General features: G+C 42.3%; 1 protein-coding gene across 1 annotated transcript in view; it reads right to left on the bottom strand.

Annotated features, from left to right (window-relative positions):
- The window catches only part of CSF3R (colony stimulating factor 3 receptor), a 111576-nt gene extending 94211 nt beyond the window's left edge, over positions 1-17365 (bottom strand). The window contains exon 1 of the mRNA XM_069756878.1: positions 17230-17365. The gene's annotated coding sequence lies outside the window, so the exon portion shown is untranslated. The remainder of the gene's footprint in view (positions 1-17229) is intronic.
- Between the last annotated feature and the right edge of the window lie 4123 nt (positions 17366-21488).

Here is a 21488-nt window from a genome sequence, read left to right as displayed (position 1 = left end):
GTGCGAGCAAAGTCTTCGCACCTTCAGGAGCGGGGCTGGTAACTCCGGATAATTTTTGAGGAAGCACTGCACCACCAGGTTCAAGGTGTGAGCCAGGCAAGGTATGTGTTTAAGTTCTGAAAGGGCTATGGCAGCCATAAAATTCCTTCCGTTATCACTGACTACCTTGCCTGCCTCAAGATGTACACTGCCCAGCTATGACTGAGTTTGTTGCTGCAAGTACTCGGCCAGTACTTTCGCGGTGTGTCTGTTGTTGCCCAAACACTTCATTTGCAACACAGCCTGCTGATGCTTACCACTAGCTGTTCGATAATGGGACACCTCGTGTGCAACACTGGCAGCTGCAGATGGAGTAATCGTGCGACTGCGCTCTGTGGACGAGTTTTCGCTTCTGGAGGAGGAGGAGAGGTGGCAAACGCCTACAGCCAACTGTTTCTTAGACCGTGGGCTAGGCAGAATTGTCCCACTATGGCTGTCCCCTGTGGACCCTGAATCCACCACATTAACCCGGTGCGCCGTGATGGACACGTAACGTCCCTGGCCATGCCTACTGGTCCATGCATCTGTTGTGAGGTGCACCTTTTCACTGCCCTATTGCCTCAGTGTATGGACAATGCAGTCTTTGACATGCTGGTGGAGGGCTGGGATGGCTTTTCTCACAAAGAAGTGCCAACTGGGTAGGTCATAGCGTGGCACTGCGTAGGCCATGAGGTCTTTGAAAGTTTTGCTTTCAACCAACCGGTAGGGTATCATCTCTAACGAGATTAGTATAGCAATGTGGGCATTTAAATCCTGTGTACTCTTGTAGGCTGAGCTGCACTGGAGAGCTGCATATGGTGGAACTAGTGGTGGTGGTGGTGTACATGGCGGATAGAGAGAGGGTTGGTGATGGTATTCTTGATGTTGGCCTACATACAGTGTTTCCTACCAGTAACCTTGTGAATCCCTGACTGCTTTGGCCTTGCGACGATACCTCCATATTTGCTGCTGGTGGTGTCCTAACCGGTGGGCTTACAGTGAGGGAAGCAATGTAGCGTTGCTGACTACCTTCATTCTGAGCAGGTGCACCAACGGTACGGGATGTTTGGTAGTTAGTCCAGGCTTGCAAGTGCATGCTGGTTAAATGTCTATGCATGCACGTAGTATTTAAATTTTGAAGATTCTTCCCTCTGCTAAAGGTCTTTGAGCATTTCTTACAGATAACTTTTGACTGATCATTCGGATCTTGGTTAAAAAATTGCCACACTACACTCTTCCTACTATGGAATACCTTTTCAGGCATTGCACACTGTGCTACTTTCACCGGATGGCCACGCTGTCTTAAAACTGTTTTTGTTTTTGACAAATGTTTTTGTCCTGATACAGGCCTGCCAGATGACAGCTGTTGTGATGTAGATGGCTGCTGCGGATCATCCTCCTTCGCGTCTGAGCTACTGGCAGCGGCACCCTTTTCACCCAATGGCTGCCAATCTGGGTCAACAACTGGGTCATCTATTACCTCCTCTTCAATGTCATGTGCACCTTACTCTGTGTCACCGTGTAAGGTGCTATAGTGTTCGGGACTGGGAACCATAGTCTCAGCAGGGTCAGATTCAGGCTCAGTACACTGCGAGGGCAATGTAGTGATCTGAGTCAATGGAACAGCATAATAATCTAGCTGAGGCTGTGCATCAGTGCACTCCATGTCCGATTCATCTTGTAATGGGCAGTTAACAATTTCCCTTTCTAACCCAGGCACGGTATGTGTAAAGAGCTCCATGGAGTAACCTGTAGCATCGCCTCATGCATCCTTCACTTTTGGTTTGGGTGAAGGACACAAGGAAACGTCTTGTTCCTGACTGGGAGCATCCACTGATGACTCGCTGCTTTTATATTTGGAACTTTCTGAAGAGGAGGGAAAGAGCTAGAGGCTGAGTCAGCAAGGAAAGCCAAAACTTTTTCCTGCTGCTTCGGCTTTAAAAGCTGCTTTCCTACTCCCAGATAAGGAAGCCTTCGAGGCCTTGTGTAGCAAGATGATGACGCTGGCTCAACACCTCCAGCCTTAGGTGCTATTGTGCTTTTGCCACTACCACTAGATGCACCACCACCACCATCAGTACCAGCTGGCAACCACCGCCCACGGGCTCTTCCACCAGACTTCTTCATTTTTTGGAAAATCTAACCAAAACAACAACCATTATATGGTACTGTAAAACAAGGTAGAAGGTGTATATAAACTTGTTGAGAATTTGAATCTCCCTTTTTTTGGGGGAGACTGAACCAAAACTCAGGCCCAGTGTATATAACAACGCAATCTAAGTGGCAGAAAGTGGCTGGCTGATATACGGCAAACTAACAGGACTGAAGTATATCCACTTTGTGAGAATTTGAATCTTCTTTTTTAGGGGGGGAGACTGAACCAAAACTCAGGCCCAGTGTATAAAACAACGCAATTCAAGTGGCAGAAAGTGGCTGGCTGATATACGACAAACTAACAGGACTGAAATATATCCACTTTGTGAGAATTTGAATCTCCCTTTTTAGGGGGGGAGACTGAACCAAAACTCAGGCCCAGTGTACATAACAATGCAATCTAAGTGGCAGAAAGTGGCTGGTTGACATACGACAAACTATCAGGACTGAAATATATCCACTTTGTGAGAATTTGAATCTCCCTTTTTTTGGGGAAGACTAAACCAAAACTGAGGCCCAGTGTATATAACAATGCAATCTAAGTGGCAGAAAGTGGCTAGCTGACATACGACAAACTATCAGGACTGAAGTATATCCACTTTGTGAGAATTTGAATCTCACTTTTTTTGGGGAGAGACTGAACCAAAACTCAGGGCCAGTGTATAAAACAACACAATGTAAGTGGCAGAAAGTGGCTGGAAGATATATGAAAAAATACAAGGACTGTAGTACAATTTCAACCTCCCTACAATGATCTCAGGACAAGTATGGCAGCAATAAAAAGGACTGCTGCACACAAAAGTGTGGACAAATAAACAAGATAACTGTGCAGAAAAGAGCAACAGGATTTTTGCTTTTAACCCCTTCCCGACCCATGACGCCACGTAGGCGTCATGAAAGTCGGTGCCAATCCGACCCATGACGCCTATGTGGCGTCATGGAAAGATCGAGTCCCTGCAGATCGGGTGAAAGGGTTAACTCCCATTTCACCTGATCTGCAGGGACAGGGGGAGTGGTAGTTTAGCCCGGGGGGGTGGCTTCACCCCCCCCGTGGCTACGATCGCTCTGATTGGCTGTTGAAAGTGAAACTGCCAATCAGAGCGATTTGTAATATTTCACCTATTATAACTGGTGAAATATTACAATCCAGCCATGGCCGATGCTGCAATATCATCGGCCATGGCTGGAAACAATAATGTGCCCCCACCCCACCCCACCGATCGCCCCCCCAGCCCTCCGATCTGGCCGGTACACTGCTCCGGCTCCCCTCCGTCCTGTGCTCCGGCTCCCCCCGTGCTCTTTGTCCGCTCCCCCCGTGCTCCAATCACCCTCCCCGTGCTCCAATCACCCCCCCTGCACTCCGATCCACCCCCCCGTGCTCCGTTCCACCCCCCCGTGCTCCGTTCCACCCCCCCGTGCTCCATTCCACCCCTCCCGCTCTCCGATCCACCCCCCCATGCTCCGATCCCCCCCGTGCTCCCCCCACCCCATCATACTTACCGATCCTGCCGGGGTCCGTCCGTTTTCTCCCCGGGCGCCGCCATCTTCCAAAATGGCGGGCGCATGCGCAGTGCGCCCGCCGAATCTGCCGGCCGGCAGATTCGTTCCAAAGTGCATTTTGATCACTGAGATATAATCTATCTCAGTGATCAAAATAAAAAAAATAATAAATGACCCCCCCCCCCATAGGTAGGGACAATAAAACATAAAGATTTTTTTTCCCACTAATGTTAGAATAGGGTTAGGGGTAGGGTTAGGGTTAGGGTTAGGGGTAGGGTTAGGGGTAGGGCTAGGGTTAGGGCTAGGGTTAGGGGTAGGGGTAGGGCTAGGGTTAGGGGTAGGGTTAGGGGTAGGGTTAGGGTTAGGGCTAGGGTTAGGGGTAGGGTTAGGGGTAGGGGTAGGGGTAGGGTTAGGGTTAGGGGTAGGGTTAGGGGTAGGGTTAGGGGTAGGGCTAGGGGTAGGGCTAGGGTTTCGGTATGTGCACACGTATTCTGGTCCTCTGCAGATTTTTCCGCTGCGGATTTGATAAATCCGCAGTGCTAAACCACTGCGTATTTATGGCGGATTTACCGCGTTTTTTCTGCGCATCTCACTGCGGTTTTACAACTGCGATTTTCTATTTGAGCAGTTGTAAAACCGCTGCGGAATCCGCACAAAGAAGTGACATGCTGCGGAATGTAAACCGCTGCGTTTCCGTGCAGTTTTTCCGCAGCGTGTGTACAGCGATTTTTGTTTCCCATTGGTTTACATTGAACTGTAAACTAATGGGAAACTGTAGCGGATCCGCAGCGTTTTCCGCAGCATGTGCACATACCTTTAGAATTAGGCTATGTGCACACGGTGCGGATTTGGCTGCGGATCCGCAGCAGTGTTCCATCAGGTTTACAGTTCCATGTAAACATATGGAAACCAAATCCGCTGTGCCCATGGTGCGGAAAATACCGCGCAGAAACGCTGCGTTGTATTTTCCGCAGCATGTCAATTCTTTGTGCGGATTCCGCAGCGTTTTACACCTGTTCCTCAATAGGAATCCGCAGGTGAAATCCGCACAAAAAATACTGGAAATCCGCGGAAAATCCGCAGGTAAAACGCAGTGCCTTTTACCCGCGGATTTTTAAAAAATGATGCTGAAAAATCTCACACGAATCCGCAACGTGGGCACATAGCCTTAGGGTTAGGGTTGGAATTAGGGTTGTGGTTAGGGGTGTGATTAGGGTTATGGCTACAGTTGGGATTAGAGTTAGGGGTGTGGGGGGGTTAGTGTTGGAGGTAGAATTGAGGGGTTACCACTGTTTAGGCACATCAGGGGTCTCCAAACGCAACATGGCGCCACCATTGATTCCAGCCAATCTCGTATTCAAAAAGTCAAATGGTGCTCCCTCACTTCCGAGCCCCGACGTGTGCCCAAACAGTGGTTTACCCCCACATATGGGATACCAGCATACTCAGGATAAACTGCGCAACAATTACTGGGGTCCAATTTCTCCTGTTACCCTTGTGAAAATAAAAAAATGCTTGCTAAAACATCATTTTTGAGGAAAGAAAAATGATTTTATATTTTCACGGCTCTGCGTTGTAAACGTCTGTGAAGCACTTGGGGGTTCAAAGTGCTCACCACATATCTAGATAAGTTCCTTGGGGGGTCTAGTTTCTAAAATGGGGTCACTTGTGGGGGGTTTCTACTGTTTAGGCACACCAGGGGCTCTGCAAACGCAACGTGACGCCCGCAGACCATTCCATCAAAGTCTGCATTTCAAAAGTCGCTACTTCCCTTCTGAGCCCCGACGTGTGCCCAAACAGTGGTTTACCTCCACACATGGGGTATCAGCGTACTCTGGAGAAACTGGACAACAACTTTTGGGGTCCAATTTCTCCTGTAACCCTTGGGAAAATTAAAAAATTCTGGGCTAAATAATTATTTTTGAGGAAAGAAAACGTATTTATTATTTTCACGGCTCTGCATTATAAACTTCTGTGAAGCACTTGGGGGTTCAAAGTGCTCACCACACATCTAGATAAGTTCCTTTCGGGGTCTAGTTTCCAAAATGGGGTCACTTGTCGGGGGTTTCTACTGTTAAGCCACATCAGGGGCTCTGCAAACGCAACGTGATGCCCACAGAGCATTCCATCAAAGTCTGCATTTCAAAACGTCACTACTTCACTTCCGAGCCCCGACATGTGCCCAAACAGTGGTTTACCCCCACATATGGGGTATCAGCGTACTCAGGAAAAATTGGACAACAACTTTCTCCTGTTACCCTTGGGAAAATAAAAAATTGCAGGCTAAAAGATCATTTTTGAGAAAATATTTTTTTATTTTTATTTTCATGGCTCTGCGTTATAAACTTCTGTGAAGCGCTTGGGGGTTCAAAGTCCTCACCACACATCTAGATTAGTTCCTTTGGTGGACTAGTTTCCAAAGTGGGGTCATTTCTGGGGGATCTCCAATGTTTAGGCACACAGGGGCTCTCCAAACGTGACATGGTGTCCGCTAATGATTGGAGCTAATTTTCCATTTAAAAAGCCAAATGGCGTGCCTTCCCTTCCGAGCCCTGCCGTGCGCCCAAACTGGTTTACCCCCACATATGGGGTATTAGCGTACTCAGGACAAACTGGACAACATTTATGGTCCAATTTCTCCTATTACCCTTGGCAAAATAGGAAATTCCAGGCTAAAAAATCATTTTTGAGGAAAGAAAAATTATTTTTTATTTTCATGGCTCTGCGTTATAAACTTCTGTGAAGCACCTGGGGGTTTAAAGTGCTCAATATTCATCTAGATAAGTTCCTTGGGGGGTCTAGTTTCCAAAATGGGGTCACTTGTGGGGGAGCTCCAATGTTTAGGCACACAGGGGCTCTCCAAACGCAACATGGTGTCCGCTAACAATTGGAGCTAATTTTCCATTCAAAAAGTCAAATGGCGCGCCTTCCCTTCCGAGCCCTGCCGAGTGGCCAAACAGTGGTTTACCCCCACATATGAGGTATCGGCGTACTCGGGAGAAATTGCCCAACAAATTTTATGATCCATTTTATCCTATTGCCCATGTGAAAATTAAAAAATTGAGGCGAAAAGAATTTTTTTGTGAAAAAAAAGTACTTTTTCATTTTTACAGATCAATTTGTGAAGCACCTGAGGGTTTAAAGTGCTCACTAGGCATCTAAATAAGTTCATTGGGGGGTCTAGTTTCCAAAATGGGGTCACTTGTGGGGGAGCGCCAATGTTTAGGCACACGGGGGCTCTCCAAACGTGACATGGTGTCCACTAAAGAGTGGAGCCAATTTTTGATTCAAAAAGTCAAGTGGCGCTCCTTCCCTTCCAAGCCCTGCCGTGCGCCCAAACAGTGGTTTACCCCCACATATGAGGTATCAGCGTACTCAGAACAAATTGGACAACAACTTTCGTGGTTCAGTTTCTCCTTTTACCATTGGGAAAATAAAAAAATTGTTGCTAAAAGATAAATTTTGTGACTAAAAAGTTAAATGTTCATTTTTTCCTTCCATGTTGCTTCTGCTGCTGTGAAGCACCTGAAGGGTTAATAAACTTCTTGAATGTGGTTTTGAGTACCTTGAGGGGTGCAGTTTTTAGAATGGTGTCACTTTTGGGTATTTTCAGCCATATAGACCCCTCAAACTGACTTCAAATGTGAGGTGGTCCCTAAAAAAAATGGTTTTGTAAATTTCGTTGTAAAAATGAGAAATCGCTGGTCAAATTTTAACCCTTATAACTTCCTAGCAAAAAAAAATTTGATTCCAAAAGTGTGCTGATGTAATGTAAACATGTGGGAAATGTTATTTATTAACTATTTTGTGTCACATAACTCTCTGGTTTAACAGAATAAAAATTCAAAATGTGAAAATTGCGAAATTTTCAAAATTTTCGCCAAATTTCCGTTTTTATCACAAATAGACGCAGAATTTATTGACCTAAATTTACCACTTACATGAAGCCCAATATGTCACGAAAAAACAATCTCAGAACCGCTAGGATCCGTTGAAGCGTTCCTGAGTTATTACCTCATAAAGGGACACTGGTCAGAATTGCAAAAAACGGCAAGGTCTTTAAGGTCAAAATAGGCTGGGTCATGAAGGGGTTAAAAAAGCAGTTGGTTTGCACAGCAGCGTGCAAACAGCAATGCAGCTATCAGGGAGCCTTATAAGGCAGCCTAATAAGCTACAGAGATGATGCACAAAAATCTAGCCTCCACTGTCCCTGCAAACAAATGGTGGTGTTGGACAATGGAAATCGCTACAGCACAAGCAGTTTGGGGGTTTATCTTCCCTCCCTAACAATATCCCTTCTTCTGATGAAGCTGCAGCAACCTCTCCCTATGCTAAGATCGGCAGAAGTAAGATGGCGGTTGGCGTGCACGCCCCTTTATAGCCCCTGTGCTGCCGCAGAAAGCAAGCCAATCACTGTCATGCCCTTCTCTAAGATGGTGGGGGCCGAGACCTATGTCATCACGCTGCCAACACTCTGCGTCCTCCTTCATTGGCTGAAAAATGGCGCTGAAAGCGTCATACGAAACGCGACTTTTGTGCGCAGATCGCCGACCTCATGGCCGATCCCACACTTTTCCGAAAGTCGGCGATTTTTGAATTTGTCTGATCCGTTTCGCTGAACCCTAATCTGAACTGCTACTGCATTTTAAAATGGGGATAAGTGTCGTGTCATGGATAAAACTTCCCCATTCTTCCGATCAGTGCAGTTTCTAATGTTCAGACCTAAGCGATCACCTATCATGTGGAGCCCATGGTTCGGTGATAATTTGTTTTAACCATAGAACCATAGAACCTTTAATGTCAAATACCGTAAATATGCATCCCAGTTATGGGGGCACACAGTAGATGTGCAGGAGCCCCCTATGTTTTACAGTCGATGCTCCACTTTAATGGGGATAACGACTGACAGATATTTGCATATAGCTGTAGGGTGGGCCCCAAGAGTCCATTCCCCTGGTGGGCCCCAGACACCCCAGTCCGACCCTGGGTCTGATCATACCACAGCTCCTGTGCAGGGGGAAGAAGTCACAGAGAGTATACAGCCTGGACAGCATGGGATTGCAGCTGATTATTTTTTTCTGTGAGGTAAAACTTTTCACTGCCTGTTTTACCTTAAAGAAAGAATATTTGCGATCCCATGCTGTCCTGTCTGTATACTTTTTTCCTTCCTCCCCTGCCCAGGAGCTGTGGTATGATCAGACCATGTCCCTGTACAGTCAGCCACAGCCATTACACAGTACACAGAAGGGGCACATTTATAAGATTATCTCAGCACAGGGACATTTTATTTAAACACATCCAATTGTGGAAATTATTATTATTCCAAGATCTATTGATTAAAGTCTTGCTTAAAATGAACTTTGTTCTTGGGAAAACCCCTTTTAATGTACACATTTCAGTCAAATTTATTTTAATGCCAGTGATATCAGCACATTCATACAAACATATTAAATGTTTGGATGTGTCCATATGCTAAACGGGAAGCATACGGACAAGCACAGGGACAAAGGCATATCAGTCTGGTATTTCACATAAATGTTTTCACACAGGGACCGATGGTCTGAATGTAAAAATCACAGCATGCACTACTTTAATCCAGATTACTTTACTCCCGATCAGACTCACATGTTATAAATCAATGTGTGCTTAAAGAACATATAACATATGGGTCATCATTCGTATGTCATTCATTTTTTTTACAGATAAATTAAAATGATAAAGATAGGAAACTGGATTCATCCTTTAATATTTTTTATATTTTGCTATTTTGATGTGTGAAATGGACATATGGGTAGCATACAGATGTAAATAATAATTATGCCTTTTGTTATAGAAATTCAATGTGCCAGTAGTGAAAATCTATCACAGAAATCATATGTTAGTGAGGCTGGAAGCGCATTGAGGACATGTCAATTCAATGGGAAGAAGCAGTCCTCAATTTTGAACGACTGGCACAGCGGACCTCTATGACAAAGGTATCATTTTTATTTGGGGACAAGCACCTACAAATAAGATTACTAAAGATGATCAAAAAGACTCAAACTGTGCTAGTACAGAATACACGGTAGCCGGACCGCTTATTAAGCAACTGCAATGACATGAAATTGCAACAAGCATTACAACATCCTGTGAGGCCTAGTGACTATCCATCAATAGAGTAAAAAAAAAGTCTTTGAAAATGGTGACAAAAAGCATTTGTTTTTAACAAAGTTATGATTTTTTTTTAACAATTAAAATAATAAAATCTTTTACAAGTTTGGAATCAATCTACTGACCTGTAGAATCATTCTGCCAGGCCCCTTTTTTTGTAATCATACAATCTACTATATAATTGTCTAAGGGTCACTTCCGTTTTTCTGTCTGTCACGGATATTCATTGGTCGCGGCCTCTGTCTGTCATGGAATCCAAGTCGCTGATTGGTCGTGGCAAAACGCCCATGACCATTGCCACGACCAATCAGCAACGTCCGCAGTCCGGCGGCAATATGGCCGCTCTTTCCTCCCCGCAGTCACTCAGTGCCCGCTCAATACTCCCCTCCAGTCATCCAGTCAGCCCTCACACAGGGTTAATGCCAGCGTTACTGGACCGCGGTGTAACGCACTCCGGTTACGCAGCTATTAACCCTGTGTGACCAACTTTTTACTATTGATGCTGCATATGCAGCATTAATAGTAAAACGAGCTAATGTTAAAAATAATCATAATAAAAAAAAACATTATTCTCACCCTCGGCCGTCGCATTCTGTCCTCGGCACTGCAAGCGGCAGGTTCCGCTTCCAAAGATGCTATGGGAGAAGGACCTTCCATGACGTCACGGTCATGTGACCACGACGTCATCACAGGTCTTGCGCTCATATCAATCCTGGGTCCAAAAGCTGCCGCGTGCACCGCACACAAGCACCGGAACTACACTACTATACTTCGGATGGTGAGTATATGTTTGTTTTTTATTTTGTAACCTGTTACATACGTGGCTGGGCAATATACTATGTAGCTGCACAATATACTACGTGTCTGTGCTGTATACTATGTGGCTCTGTGCTGTATACTACGTCGCTGTGCAGTATACTACGTGGCTGGGCAGTATACTACATGGCTGGGCAATATATTACGTGACTGGGCAATATACTACGTGGCTCTGTGCTGTATACTATGTCGCTGTGCAATATACTACGTGGCTGGGCAATATACTACGTGGCTCTGTTTTGTATACTACGTCGCTGTGCAATATACTACGTGACTGGGCAATATACTATGTCGCTGGGCAATATATTACATTGTTGGGCAATATACTACGTGACTGGGCAATATACTACGTGGACTGGGCAATATACTACGTGGCTCTGTGCTGTATACTATGTGACTGGGCAATATACTATGTGGCTCTGTGTTTTATACTACGTGACTGGGCAATATACTACGTCGCTGTGCAATATACTTCGGGACTGGGCAATATACTACGTCGCTGGGCAATATACTATGTGACTGGGCAATATACTACGTGACTGGGCAATATACTACGTGCGTGGGCAATATACTACGTGGCTGGGCAATATACTACGTGGCTGGGCAATATACTACGTGGCTGGGCAATATACTACATGACTGGGCAATATACTACGTGGCTGGGCAGTATAGTATGTGGCTGGGCAATATACTACGTGGCTGGGCAATATAGTACGTGGCTGGGCAATATAGTACGTGGCTGGGCAATATAGTACGTGGCTGGGCAATATAGTACGTGGCTGGGCAATATTCTACGTAGCTGGGCAATATACTACGTGGCTGTGCAATATACTATGTGACTGGGCAATATACTACGTGGACATGCATATTCTAGAATACCCGATGCGTTAGAATTGGGCCACCATCTAGTGAACTCTATAATGGCAAAACCTAAAAACAACAGCATAATTTAATTTTTTTTTGTAGCAATTTACCCCGATTAAATTGTATTCTATTTTTCAGCTTATTACAAGTTCAAATAAATATTGTTCTTCAAACCTACAACTCATTCCATAAAAAACAAGCTCTCTTATGGCTGTGTCAAAGTAAAAATAATAAAAGTTTTAGCTCTTCAAAGAAAAGGAAGAGAAAACAATGCCTTAAAAATAAAAAATCTCCCTGTCTGTTAGGGGATTAATAAGTGTTTAATTAGAGTAATTACCTTTAGTGCCTTAGGATAAGTACAAATAGGCTTTTTATCATTAAGTCTGTTGCTCATTCCCGAGAAATTTGCATTTTCATACATATACAAATGAGCTGTTAAGTGCTCTGGGCGTGACAGATCACGTAACTAGTCACTTCCTCCCCAGGGTGTTTCTCCGCTCAGCAACAGCCTCTTTTGCTTGATTGATAGCTCAATGTCTCATTTACTTTTCTGGAGCCTGATGTCATACAGACAGTGAGATAACACACTATCTAAAGGGACTGAGAAGCTTAGAGACAGAGGCCTGGGAAGTGCTCTGCTACACCCACAGCACTTAACATCTTCTTGATTGTACTGACAGATTCCCTTTAAGGAATATCCCCAATATCTGATGAAGTAGTATGATAAAATACATTTGAAGTAAAAAAAGTCTAATATTTCCAACAAATTCAATATTAAAATACATCATATTTTGTAATAAAATATCAAAAACCCTGATTCCTGTCTATGAAGACCTCAACTTCCCATCCCCTTACAAAATGTTTGTTTACTGAGTATTATTGCCAGAATTTGTTAAGTATGGGAAGTGATGACTTGCTGTGAGGGGATTTCATCAGTTTCTTATACAAAGAGAAGTTTGTTATTTGTGGCTGATTGGTTGACTGCTAATTCTATAGACCTCATAAGACCTGTGAAGGTGTCCGGCTTTTTTTTAGCTGCAATAAGTTACCAGCAGATCAAATAGTGCTTTTAAAAACAAATACTTTTGCAGTTTACTGCTTATTAGGATTCTCAACCATTCTTGAGATATTGCCACTTTTCATTAGATCTCATAGCCCAGGCGATGGTCCACTGCTACTATCTAGCTTGTAAGCACTGCACTGAGCTTGCCAGGATTAAGCAGTAACATGCACCCCCGCTATCCTGGCAACCTTTAATACCGTGCTTACAAGCTCAATAGAAAAGAGCTTGTAAGCACTGCACATGTTCTTCCCTCTAGCAACAGTGGTCGGTCTCCAAGGCAGCGAGCTATTAAAAATAGAAGGGTAGGAATATATCAGAACACCTAATTCTGGTTATGAATATGTATTAGCTTACTTTTTGTGCGGTCCAACATATTTTAGATTTTTCTTAAAAGGCTTTAAAAGGGTTTCTGCCTCGTTGTTGTATTTATGCTCCATAACAGACATTTTAATTTGTAATTTGTACTGTTTAGGTATATTATTGATTTGTGTGTTTCCTGCACTCAAAAGTACCATTAATCTAGCATTCACTTTGCCTCTTCACAGGTTCACTGTTTTTCATTTTTTGGTCAACTTTTGGTGGGTGCTAACTCCTGTACTGGGAACACCCAAATAAATCTGCTGTTTTAAGGATGCTGTATCCCAGTCGTTTAGCCATTACAATTTGGTGTCGCTTAAAGCCGTATGATTGCCCTGCCTTTTTCCTGCTCTCTGCCTAATGCACATGTCCCATTTTCTGACAAGTGCATCTGTCATGTTATTCTGCTGGTTTTAAGGAGTTTTGGGGGGATAAAAATTATTGAAACAAAAGCCTGTGAGAAATAAAGTAAATTCATAATTTACTTGCTGTTAAAATTCTGCTCTGTTCGTGGTACAGTCCATTCAAGCACAGACTACAGAGCTTTCCTGCCTGTGTTTTCAAGCACAGTCCTGCATGTAGGAAGCAGGGCTCAACCAGCAGCACTCAGAGCAGTGCTCTCTAATTGGTGATGAAATGGGGACACGGCCTGTGACCCTCCAAGGACTGGGGACATGTACAGGGAAAGAGAACAGAAGTCACAGAAGCTGTGTCTCCACAGATCTATCAACTATATGCCTCATTGCCCACCTGCAGTCTATGTAGAGCCATGTCAGCAGTTATCAATCTATGCATAATAAGGATGGGACACATCCATCTTGAGACTGCAGGAAAGTCTCAAGACAGTGTATACTAAGTGAAGTGGGGGTAATGTTAGGAGGAAGAAACAGTGATAAGCCATCTTCAGACTGTATAGGAGGGTCAGGATGGTGTTTTGCAGGTAGAGGGTGGGGCATTAAGGCAGGAAGCATGTGAACTGTGGGGCGGATCAGTTTATGAGCAATATTGCATCCGTTACACTGTTATTTTCATGTCTGATATTCATGCAGAAATGTGCATTACTATACACAGGGTAAGGCCGGGTGCCCACGATCTGGAACTAGCAGCGTTTTGGAAGCACCGTATGATCGCTGTGTCCAAAGCGCTGCCTACTATTGAACACATGTAAATTAACATGTGTTCACTGAACCATGTGGATATACCGCGTTCAATATATTCTAAGGGAAGTTGACATGCTGTGGTCTGGAAACGCGTGCATCATGTTAGTGTCCGCGGGTGATCCGCGGGCCTTTGTGGACGTCTAGTGGACATGGGATTTCTTGAAATCTCCATCCACTATGCTATAACATCTGGACGCTGCGGGTTTGATGCTGCATAAATACACAGCGTCAAACCCGCAACTCTGGATCGTGGCCCATACTCTAAAGGTGCCGTTTAACACCCTGGTCATGCATCTGAATACATGGCCAAAACAGAGTAAATTATTGACGCCCTCCTAGAACACACACCTAGGCTTCCTCAGCTATAACCCTTCATTCTTACTAATTTTGTAATAAAATTGTAAACCTGGGGTTGGGTAATAGGGATAAAAAAAATAAAACAAGCAGATGTTTTGGAGGTACAAGTTTGAAAAAAATTGCTGCATGAATTTCATTTTGTTAGGTTTTAACTATTAGCAATAATTGACAGATTTTTAACTTTTATAGAAACAGGGCAATAGAACCAGTTTTATCCAGTTGATAAGACCTATACCTAGAAATATAGCCGATTTGATCTGATTCTTTTTGTTGTTGTGCACATCAAATCTAATTAAATTCTGTTTGTTCTTGAAAACAATAGGGATAATTAAAAAGAAAACTGATGTGGAAACATGACTATATTATTCTGCAGCACAATAAAACTAAAGCACTTCTGCAAGCAAAGAATATTACTCTGAGAAAGAAATGATTTGCCTGATTAAAATTTGACATCTCAAGAGAAATTAGTTCTTATAAACCATATAAGACCTCTGTATCTAGAGATGATAATTGGGAAAGAGATGCCAATCACCTGCAAAGCATGCATTCCTTGGGTGAAATAATTGTAAAGCTTGCTTAAATATTATTGTTCTTGGCAGTTGACCCTCTTGTGTATAAATGACATGTGCTGACAAGAACAATGCTTTTCTTAGTGCACAGAGAAATCATGTTAAAGGGACCCTTTTCTCAATCACTATATTCCCCCCCCCTTATAAAATAACACCTATTCTTACCTCTGGGCCTGGTGCCATTCCAGCAGTTATGGAGCCTCTTCACTCACCCCTTTTTGTGGCATGCAGAGGAAGTAAGGGAGCAGCCTCGTTCTTACTTCCCCCAGATGTCTTAAGGAGGGGACTGTGAAGTGGCCACTGATTGGCTGCAGGCATCACATGACATAATGTCATGTGAGCTCTGGGAGAGTCAGTGCCAACAGCATCGGCTGTGAGCATAGGTGTTATTATTTTATAAAGTGGGTGATTGAGAAGGGTTGTCTGAGTAGTGGACAACCCTTTTAACAATAATTCTACCACAAAAAATTGATGTTGTCCTGTCTGAACGGGCTATTAAATGACTGAAATTCAGTTTACAGAAAGGCTATCAGCTGTCTGTACATACTCTAGGTGAGTTCTGTGTAACTTAAAAACACAGATTAATCTCTATCTAGAGGTGTTTTGTGTAAATGTGCATTTGCACTGCACAATTATTGCAAACAAATGTTCTTGGAGACACTATTTTATAGTTAATCTTGCAGTGTAAACCTACTGCCTTTCACCCAACGAATGAACAAAATGAACAAAATGCTTGTCGGGTGAAATCTGTTGGCTTGCTTAAAGGTAATTTGTCAGAAGAATCAACCCTCCTAAACCGTTTATACATGCATGTAGGTCATAGCAGGTTGAATAAAATGATAACTTGATATCTGTACTCCAATGTTTTATTTCAGAGAAATCCATGTTTTTCTTAATGTGTAGTTGAGCTGTTAAGATCTATAGGTGAGGCATAGATCTACCCGAGAGTCTGCTTCAGGGGAGTGTAGATTTATGATACTGCCCAATAATAAGCATGCAGTAACATGCAGAGGAAAGAAAAACACAGTACATCTGTGCTGAAAGCATTATGTGAGGATGGCTGCTAGAAGTGTTTGTAATAAGGCAAAGCTCAGCTCTGCTGTACTTCTTCCCCCCACACCAGATGCTGTGATGAAAGCTGCAGAAGTGTTAGTAATCACACTTACCTCTGCTTTACTAAATGCACTTTGTAATCACACACAGCTCTGCAGTGAGACCAAGAGATCAGACTGTATTTACAGTATATTAAACAATCGTGATTAGCAAACATATACCAATCCGTTGTTGTTTAATGCCACAAACTGCCAAACAAAAATACACCCTAACTCTTAAATATTGATTCATTTGTATGTAGATATGTTCTGTGTAACTCTTAAAAAAGTTCTCAAGTGTATAAAAGAGTAAAATTGCAAAGTGCTTGTAGAAACAAGGAACTTAACAATGTACCTCTTTTAAAAAAATCCTCTCCATTACCAGGTTGAAGGGAACAGTCTGATAAGGCTACAACTGATCAACGGCATCCAGCGATCATCCAATGAGGAATCCAAGAGGAGCCGAGTATGTGTATTTTGTTTTTTTCTTTTTGTCTTTTGCATGATTCTGAGTAATTTAATAAAGTCTTTAAAAGTAGTGAACATTCTTTGTAAGGCAAGAAAAACTCTGCTCCCTCAAAATCCTGCCCACTGTTCTCTCCACTTTTAAAAAATGGTGAAGGGAGTGAGAAGTCACAAATTATGGCACATATACTGTATGGTGTGTGCCAAAAATAGCAACTTTTTAACAAAACAAATCAAATAGTAAATTTCCCCTTACTATTTTAACAAACAGGCATGGGTCACATTCACAGTACTTGGCAGGTTAAGTCGATTTTTGATGTCTCTATTACTTATAAGATGCACCAGCATTTTTAAATGTGCGGCAGTATTTTCTGTAGCAGTTTGGGCTCAGAAGCACAGAACTAGTTTTAGGATGCTCCAAATGTCTTTTCTCTATGTAGAAGTGCAGTCACAATACATATAAAAAACAACATTTTTCCAGAAAAAAGTCATCTAAGTCTGTCACACCATGAATATTTAATTATTAATACACTCTAATGTACCCATCTGACACGTCAATGTGTATAGATACTCCGAATTAGAAAAAGCAGCAAAATAATTCCCTAAAATTATTTGCACAGATCTAATCAATTCTATCACATGTATAGAAAAGTCATTGTACTTACCAAAGCTTTTTTTCACCTGCTCACGCTGTACTTCTATGCACATGTGACTTATCAGGCAATATATTCCTTTTCCTGTCTCTGTGATGAAGCTTTTGTACCAGCAGCTGTTCCCAGTCTAATGATGCCGTTACCATCTCTCCAACCCACTGGAAATTGCAAAATACTTCCCTGAACATTAAGCACACATGACAAAGCAGGAGGAGGGGGGAAAATAGACCCACTGAAAAAAACAACTGATGGTATAACCACACTTCCAGGTTTAGTCTGCATCAATTTTACACTTACTGTTTCTTAAGAATCGACAGGTACCACCTCATATTTATAAAGTTTCGATATGTAGAAATGCACCAAACCAAAGAGGTTGTCCACTATAGGGTGCAGCATTGGAGTAAAACATCTATACTTACCTCCAGGATCCAGGACCAACGCCATGTATCCTGCCCCCCTTTATCTTCTTACATAAACAATAAAAAATATATAGTTTGAATGGACAGTCCACTCTTCAAAAACAATTCTGCAAATACAAGTGGGGCAAAATTCCTGACCCAAACATGTGTGTTTAGAAGGGAGACATGGAGCATATGATTTTTTTAATGTATGTTAAGCTTTTTTCTACCATACGATTAATACTGGATTTATGAACCCACACAATGGGGGAAAAGTAAATTGAATATGCTATACCAGTTATATACCAGAGCCGGTGTTTCACTTTGAGGACTGTTCTTCTTTGGTGACCTTATCTGTTAGCTAACTGGTGTTGATAACTGTGGTGTCAAGTTTCTGTCAGGAAATATTGGTAATTAGGGCACACCGAGTAAGGAATGACATGACTTATGTAGCGCTACCTTTGTATTGCGTTATGCATTTTACGAAAATTCTGTGAACAGCTAAAAATATTCTGCTACCTATAACAAAGGTAACCCTAATTCTTCTTAATCCTCTGAAGTTAGGGTTAAAGAGAAAAGTGGTCAGTTTTTGTTCTTATTTTATTCTGGCTCCTCTCCTGCAATTTAGTTTTTAAATTTGGCTAATGGATCTTGAGATATGAGCTTTCCTATTTGGTGCTAATTTTTATGGCTTGTGCCAATGGGACACGATTCTCTGGGTGTGTGGGTGTGATTTTAAGCTGCTATGCCTTATTAACATGTAAGCAACACCCCCTTGGAAAAAATCATAAAATTATCACAAAATAAAAAGGCTCACATATCTGGAACCGTATGACAGCTTAAAAAAACTGGATCCAGATTACTCAGGGGACCAGGAGGAATAAAATAACAAAAATTGGCCAGATTTGACCTGCTGATATGTCATCTTTAAAGAAGCACTCCCATCAAAATTTTGTATGCTCTTAATATTTTGGAATCATCATCTTGTATAGCACTGTGTACTTATAATTGCTCATTTGCCTTTTTATCCCCTTGATAACTATCTTTTCTACTAGGTCTATGACATCATGTGATTAAAAATTAACTAGCATAATCCTTCTAAAGTCTACGTAGAAACTAGAAGTCAATTTTCCCTGTACAAGTCATAAGTCACTGCAAAAATCCCTGGTAGGGGAAGGAGCAGAGCACCTGGATCAGGAGTTGAAGAGGTAGATGATAAATGCAGGGAAAAAAAGACTTCCTGTTTCTACATACAGCGGACAAAAAAGAAGAATTAAAGGGAATCGTATGAAGATGGGAGGCACTGGACCTGGACCGCGATGCCCATCGGACCGGACCGCACCGCACCGGGACCGCCCCTGCGTGAGCATAATCTAACTTGTTTTTCTTATCTTTCAGTTTACATCGGGGGCTTATCTACAGCATTACAGAATGCTGTAGATAAGCCCCTAATGATGGTGGCCGCAGCTTATAGGCGAAAAATGGGGTGGCAGATTCCCTTTAACTGGGTAGAAAGGCGAAATGAGCAATTGTAAGTACACAGTGCTGTATAATATGATGACTGCAATAAATTAAGAGGATAAAAACTTTGATGGGAGGAGTGCTTGTTTAAATTGTGTTGACAACCCCTCATATGAGTTAGGTGATTACTTGTTCTATAAAAATGTTGTCACATTACAAGAGTGACCACAGATTCATGTTTTTTCACGCGTTTCATATACTGTTATACACATAAAAAGTTGAGTGAATTTGTGTGTACATTATATTAGTAATTTTGAACCTTTTCGGAGTTACATCTGTATGAGGGAATGTTTAAACACTGCAGTTATTGCAGATATTTCTGTTTCATTCATCCGTTTGGGGGCATAGTTACCAACATTCACATTGGTCATTCAAGAAATTTTTAGTCTCATCCCAAATTTGCTGGAACTGCCCATTTTTGGGTGGGGTTTAACCCTGGCCAATTTTAGCTTGGGACACTGCAAATTTTCTTAAAAAAATCAAAAGTGAATCTCCTGGTATTCACTTACTGACTTGATATTTGCAATAAACTCGGTTCTGGTGATTTGGCTACCAGAAAACATAATTTTTATTAAAGTTTACTTAATCCTCTTACCCATCAAATTAAAAATGCAGCATGACGAATGCAATATTATGCAGTTTAGGCTGATATGGAAAAAAATTTGCTAAGTAAAAATAGTTTAAAAAATAGAAGTGTTGATTGTTCTTTTGGGCAATTAAAATGCAAAGTAAATGAACATAAGAGAAATGTAAATCAAATCAATATTTGGTGGGACACTTTGCTTTGATAATAGCATCCAAGCATCAATTCTTCCAGGTACACTTACACACAGTTTTTGAAGAAACTCAGCAGGGAGGTTGTTCCATAGATTTTTATAAAACTAACCTCAGAACTATGGATGTATACTTGCGCAAATCTTATAGTCTCTTCATGAAATCCCAGTCGATTGTATTGAGATCAGCACTCTCTGGGGGCCATATTATTATTATGATTTATTTTTAGAGCACCATTGATTCCTTGGTGCTGCACATGAGAAGGGGTTACATACGAAATGCAAATATAAAATATGGTGAACAAACTGACAATGACAAAGTGGTACAGAGGGGAGAGGGCCCTGGCCTTGCGGGATATATGATCAAGTCCAGGACTCCTTGTTCTGTACGCTGAAGATAGTTCTTTGTGTGGCTAGCTTAATGTTTGGGGTCATTGTACTGCTTCAGAATATATTTGGAGCCAATCAGATGCCTTCATGATGGATAAGTATTTGCCTGTATTTCTGAGCATTAATCCCTTCACCTCCCTGGGATTTTCCGTTTTTGCGTTTCCATTTTTTGCTCCCCTTCTTTCCAGAGCCATAACTTTTTTATTTACTATGGCCATGTGAGGGCTTGTTTTAGCCTTGCTATGTGTTCCGACCACTGGGTGATACTAATTTCAGAGCGGCATTGACAACCGCTGGGTTCTCCTGCAGTTCCCGGGTTGTCATGCCAACCCATCGGCTCCCCGCGATCATGTTACAGGGATGCCAATAGGCGGGAATCTGACGTGCTTCTGGCGTGGCCATGTCAACTGTCGCTGTCGGAGATTGACAGCGGCATTTAACATGATAACAGCCTCATCAAACAGATGGAGGTGACTTATGACACACCTAATCATGTTAACCAAATCCCCAATGCCTTTTGCTGAAATGCACTCTCAAACTTGCAAGAAACCTCCACAATGCTTCACTGTTGACTGCAGACACGCCTTATTGTACTACTCTACAGCCCATAGGAGAACGAATTGCTTTCTGTTACAACCAAATATTTCACATTTTGACTCATCATTCCAAATCATCTGGAAATACAGGCAGATACTTATCTGTCATGCAATACCATCGGGGAGCTTCTTTGATTGGCTCCAAAAGTATTCTGCAGAAGACATCCTCATATATACCACCAATGTCATGAAGAACCATCTTCAGCATAACAAAGAGCAAGAAGTCCTAGAAATGATGATGTGTTCCCAAGCAGACATGATCTCAGGATCATCGAGTCTATGGGAGATTACATGAAGAGAGAAGAATTTGCACAAGCCTACATCCACAGAAGATCTGTAGCTAGTTTTACAAGATCTTTGGAATAAAATCCCTGCGGCTTGCTTTCAAAAACTGTGCAAGGGTGCCTAGATTAATTGATGTTTTGATGCCGTGTTGAAGGCAAAGGGTGGACACTTCAAATATAGACTTGATTTACTGTAGATTTCGCTTTTATCGTTCCATTTTGAATTTTGTCAACTGGTAAAAATAAACTATTAACACTTTGATTTTTCAAAGTATTCTTACTATGCAGCATTTTTTCCACATTTGCCTA

Source organism: Ranitomeya imitator, chromosome 3, assembly GCF_032444005.1.
Source record: "Ranitomeya imitator isolate aRanImi1 chromosome 3, aRanImi1.pri, whole genome shotgun sequence".
NCBI lineage: Eukaryota > Metazoa > Chordata > Amphibia > Anura > Dendrobatidae > Ranitomeya > Ranitomeya imitator.
The sequence above is the reverse complement of the archived record's forward strand: the minus strand, read 5'-3'. Positions and strand labels throughout refer to the sequence as shown.